Source organism: Zingiber officinale, chromosome 8B (genome assembly GCF_018446385.1).
Source record: "Zingiber officinale cultivar Zhangliang chromosome 8B, Zo_v1.1, whole genome shotgun sequence".
Taxonomy (NCBI): domain Eukaryota; kingdom Viridiplantae; phylum Streptophyta; class Magnoliopsida; order Zingiberales; family Zingiberaceae; genus Zingiber; species Zingiber officinale.
In genome coordinates this window covers 114,946,300-114,952,216 of record NC_056001.1, presented here as the reverse complement: position 1 = coordinate 114,952,216, position 5,917 = coordinate 114,946,300, and the positions used below count along the sequence as shown (strand labels likewise).

At 39.4% G+C, this 5,917-nt stretch overlaps 1 non-coding gene across 1 annotated transcript; it reads right to left on the bottom strand.

The window, feature by feature from the left end:
- Positions 1 to 5,507: 5,507 nt before the first annotated feature.
- On the bottom strand, positions 5,508 to 5,613 carry LOC122018221. Its single transcript, XR_006121650.1, has one exon. It is a non-coding gene; the product is annotated as a small nucleolar RNA R71 (small nucleolar RNA).
- Between the last annotated feature and the right edge of the window lie 304 nt (positions 5,614 to 5,917).

Below are 5,917 nucleotides of genomic sequence, written 5' to 3'. Positions count from 1 at the left end.
ATATCATAGGATCCTGAGTTAGTCTCTGGGCTTTCCTAGTTTTTGTTGGGTGCTACTTGGAATTCCGTTCTATTTCCCATGTATAAAAATTTATACAAGCACAGAATTTTTCCTAGCAACGCATGTGCTTTTCAGAAGTTAAACTTGGATTGCAAATGAAACTTAACATTATTAATCCAAGTTCAACCCATGTGTTTATCAGAAGTTAAACCATATTATAAAAGTTGATTAAATATCTATTTCAAGGATTGACTTCTGCTACGAACCGTAAGTGCACGGATTCGTCATCAGTAATAAAGATTATCGATTCCACGAGAACTGTTTATAAGCACTAGCGATGGCTTACTTAGGATTAGCTAAACTACCGATGGTTGTAAGTTATCTAAAGAAAAGGGGTTTAGAAATGGAAACGAGAACTAGCAAAGAGGAAGTAATAGACTTGGTTTATGAAGAGTCCTAGGAGTTCGGTTTCATTGTGGTGATGTTGGTGTATTACATCCTATCCTTTACTCATTGTCCATAAACATGCATTTGCCAGAAGCTAAAGTATCTAATCTTAGGTGCCAAATAAAGAAGATCCCTATGAAATCATGTTACGGTTAACCCCTGTCACTAGGATGCCTCGGTAGATCACAATAACACTACTCTAATTGGTGTCATTAAGGATAGAGATAAGGAGCTTAGTTTGGTCTCTTACTTCTTTGTAGAGGAGTTCTCTCTATTTTCAAGGAAGAATCATAGATGTTCATGTACGATCTAGGATATTCTCTCTACGAGATAGGTAATTCCTACACAATCAATTAACACGATATAGAGATCGAGTAGTCCAAACAAAGCAAGCGAAATCATCCAATGAAATAGAGGCAAAAGTATGAGTCTACATCAAACCAATCCACAACTACTCCCTAATCCTAGAACAAAGAATCTACTCCATACATGCTGGAGAAAAATCCGAAGACATAATGTTAAGCATATAATTCTCAAACAAGAAGAGAGAAAGAGAAAAGATGCTTATCCAACGACGACGTGCGATCTTCGGATCCAATCCTTTGCTTCTGGATTTGATGTGGTGATAAAGGATTGCTGGACGGAGGTCTTGGACGACGTAGAATGGCACCAAGTTGATTCTCTCCCTGACGGCTCACTTCCAGGCTCTCCCCCCTTGAGGAAAAGGGTTAAAACCCTTTTATACACTAGGGCACGGTTGCGGCGACACGACCGTGTAAGGATGGCACAACTATGCCCTTTCTTGTCTCTGGCTACGCTGCATGGCCGTGCCAATTGGCACGACCGTGTGAACCGGGGGCTCAACTTTGGGGACACGACCATGCAGGATTGTACGGTCATGTACTGCTTGGCTTCGATCATGGGGGGCACGGTCGTGCAAGTACTTAAGTGTAGTGAAAATAAGATCCTTAAGGTTATGGCAAAACTTATATCAAACTCCATACAATACTTAGCTTATTTCATGCTACTAAAGATAGAGAAAGGAGATACATCAAACATACTAACACTATCTTGACAACACATGAACTAAGGAGATGCTAGTTATTTTACTGTCGGACAAGTAGCAGAAAAAGTAGAAGGTTTGATGCCCTCAAATATGCCTCAAAACTAGAAATATGAAACTTATAAAATGCGAATAAACAAAGCAAAGTGCAAATGAAATGCAAATAGAAATATGAAACTAGTAAAATGCGAATAAACAAAATATACTAATAAAATATGCAAAACAAAATAAAATGCAGAAAGAAAAGAAAACTCGACTCGACTCAGGTTGTGCAGACAGACACAACACCCCCCCAGACTTAAACTTTTCATCATCCCGATGAAATCAATACAGTGGCAGGGGTGGGGGATAAGGGGGTCTCTGATGTGAGCCAGGGGAAATCTAGGCATACTAGGAAGATGGCCAAGGTGTTGATGATATTGATAAAGGACATCTACTTGTTGTCTAGTGATATCCATATCATCCATACATTTCTCATTCTTTCCTGGTCAACCTCATAATCCTGAACTAACCCTGTCACCTGACTATGGAAGTCCCTAGTGAACTGAAAAAGATCCTGTACCTCCCTAAATTGGTCGTCAGATAACTTGAAACGACCCTCCAACAATCGTTGTTGGGTATTTTTCTTCTCATGAAGGGAGTCTAAAGAGGCACGGAAGTCAAAAAAATCAAATCTAGATGATCCTATACCATAGGCAAAAGAGTGCCTAGGAGGTTCCGGATGTCCAGAAGGGTGCGGGAATCCTAATGATGAGGGCTCTTGGTGGTACTTGGTTTATTCTATAATGGAGGGTACAGTCTCAGGGTGTAAATCAGTAATCACCCAGTTCACGGGGTTGCGAATTGAAGTGCGCTTGGGGCAAGGAAGGGGTAATGGAAAACCATTGTTCCTAGGGAAAATAAACTCATTCTCATCCTAACAAATCATCTTCATAGCAAGACAAGAATCGATATTGATCTTGTCATTACCATGAATCACCTCTAATCCATCAAGCTCACAACCCAGATTGAATGCTATTTGGGTGATCAATCCACCAAACACTATCATCCCCGAAGATGCCTTAGATGCCCTCAACAAATTTTACAAATCAAAATCTACTTTATTCAACATCACCCAAAGAGAATAGAGTTCTACCTTTCTAACCACCCCATCACTCTCTCCTCAACCAAAGATCATTTTGCTCATCACTTGGTGAAGGTATCTAAAGGTTGGGTTTTGCATGCGAGATGCCTTGGCTCTAGAGGGTTCATAAGGGTCTTTTGATCCGGTTATTGACGTCCAAAATTTATTCCATCTAATTTCATCATCAAATCAATGGGCACCACCAATGGGTAAACCAAAACAATTATTAAAATCACTAAAAGACCAAACTTCTTTATTCATCATCCTAAAAGTTATGACCCCTACGTAGATTGTATACATTTATTGACATGTTTTGACGCACATTCACATACTTTGAGCATACTTGCTCTATGCATTTTCGTACTTTCAGCTTTCCTTTTTAGCATATTTACTCTCTTTGTTCAGAGATATGCTTTTGTGCATTTTCTGTACACAGGAGTCGAAATTGGTGAAGATTTTGTGTTTGAAGCCAAATCTGTGAGCAAAGCAAAGGGAAGAAGGTGCCCTACCTGAACCACACACTGCCCTGCTCTGGGGGGTTGCCCAGGCCGTGTGGAGATCATGGGCCAGAAAGTTGCAGTAGGAAACGAAGAGGTCATGGCCGTGTGAACCTCACACGACCGTGCAAGGATCTGAAGAACCCAGATTGAGAAGGAGCCTAGGCCGTGTGCACCACACGACCATGTGAGTTTTCCAGAGAAAGGAGAAGCCTCGGCCGTGTGTCTTACACGGTCGTGTGGGGTTCTCAGTGGCAAGGAAGGAAGCAGGCTGTGTGCATCACACGGCCGTGCCAGATTTCCAGAGGCTAAGACAGTTCAGGCCGTGTAGATCTACACGGCCGTGTAAAGGGGCTATTGGGGATGTTTTCCATGGCCGTGTCTCACACACGACCGTGAAAGGCTGGTAGAGAGGAAAGTGGGTAGGGTCGTGTGAACCTCACACGGCCGTGCCACAGGGCCGTGTGGCGCCCAAACTACATCTCTATTTAAAGCCTTCTTCAAGATTTGAAAGGGGATCTTCTCCCTCTTGGGAGAGAGCGAGATTTGGGGCTTTCCTTCCAATCTTGGGAGGATTTCTGGGCGATTTAAAGAAGGATCTTCAACGGAATCGACTCCGGGAGCGTGGATTGGATCCGAAGACCAAGCTTCATCTTAGATAAGTTTTCTTTCTATCCTCTTCTTGGATTGGGGGATCAAGAAATGCTTGTAATCTTTGTATTTTCGGATTTCTCTCTTCGATTCATGGAGTAGATCTCTTTGTTTTAGGATGGAGGGAGTATTTGTATGATGAATTGATGTAAACTCTTGTAGATCTGCCATTTCCTTGTTTCTATGATATTGTCTTGTTTGTATCAATTCAATCTTGGATGTATTGTTGTGATTTGGACCTAATTCACATTCTTGATTGATTGTTTGAATGTCTTGTGGATCTTGTAGAGATTATCTCTCACTCGATTTTTTGAGGGAAGCACGCGTAAGGTGTAAGCCCGTGTAAGGATGTGTGAGGGATAAGCTTTAGGGGGGAAATATGATAATTCAAGAGGGTAGGATAAATGTATGCATTAATCTTTATATCTTATGGGTTGAGAGGCAATGATTTCTATGTTGATTTTCCGAGGGATCTTCGTGACAGGAACATGCCCGTGTAAGGACAACATAGGCTCATATCTAATTGATCGCATTTAGGTATAAATTTGAGTCCTAAGCCGGTTGTCTATTGCAAGAGAGAACCGACAACCTTCTATAAATGTTGGACAATTGAGAAATAGGATTTGGTAGATCATTTACATTGAGGAATCCTACAAAGAAACCAAAACTCCTAAAACATTCCTTTATCATAGCCCATAATCTTGTCTGTTGATCTTACATTTCTATGTTTACTTTTCCTTAGTTACATTTAGCTTTTGGAAACCAATTGATTAGTTGTTTGGCTAACTCGTGTTGAAACATTTCTAGTGCTTATTCCAGTCCCTTTGGATACGATAATCTTTTATATTACTTGCGACATTTCTGTACACTTGCGGAACGTAACAAGTTTTTGGCGCCGTTGCCGAGGACTGCGCTATAACATTAGGAATTATCAATTGAGTTAGGCTAAACATAACTTTTCTTTCTTTATCATTAGTATAATTGTAACTAATCTTTAGAACTATGTTTTTCTTGTATTCTTTTCGACTTTTTGTAAATTTTTGTTAATCCTAATTCTAACTAATTTTTGTTAATCCTAATTCTAACTTTGCATTCTTGATTTCTAGCACTTTAATCTAACTTTTCTCTGTTTTCTCTTTTGATCTAGTTTCTTTCTTCTTTTCTTTTGTAAACATATCTTGCAATCTTTAGCATATGAATTATTCTAGACATTTTTCTTGTTCCTTTTGTCTTTTCTTTCTTGTTTTCATTATGCGCTTTTTTTCTTGCAATTTAATTTCTGCATTTTCTTTCCTGCTTTTCATGTTGCATTTCATTTCTTGTTTTTGATTCCTGAATATCCATGAGCACTAACATGTCAAGCAGACCTATGAGAAATTTTTCTATACCCTTTTCTGCAAGATTTTTATCTCCCATTGCGCAACCTCAAATTGAAGCAGAAAGTTTCCAACTAGACCCAGAGATAATTTTCATGATACAAGGTCACAAATTTGGAGGAGAAGTATCAGAAAGTCCTTATCTGCATCTTGAAACATTTTTAGAGATTTGTGATTTGGTGAAATGTGAAGGAGTATTAGCAGATGCAGTTCGATTGATGGCATTTCCTTTCAGTATCAAGGATAAAGCAAGGGCTAGGCTATATTCTCTCTGTCCTCAAAGCATCACAAGTTGGGAACAATTGGAGAAGCAATTTCTGAATCATTTTTTCCTCCAAGTAGAACAGTGTATATGAGGAATTGCATAATAAATTTTGCTCAGGAATATGGAGAATCATTATTTGAAGCATGAGATAGATTCAAGAGTCTTCAAAGACAGTGCCCTCATCATGGTTTTAAAAAATGGTTGATTTTGCACATATTCTATGGGGGAATTTCTTTCTTAGACAAGAGTTTATTGGATTCATCAGCTGGAGGTTCTTTTATGGACAAAAGTATAGATGAAGCTTATTCATTAATTGATCAAGTGACATTGAACCTCCATGAATGGTCGAACAAAAGTTGGATGGAATTTTCCTCAGATATTCAAGAAGTGCAAGCCATAAATGTAAGAGAGCCTGTCAAATAAAATGAAGTTCAACCACCTAAAAATGTTGAAATTCCCAGGACCTTCACTAAGGGTTCCTTTTCCACAAAGGTT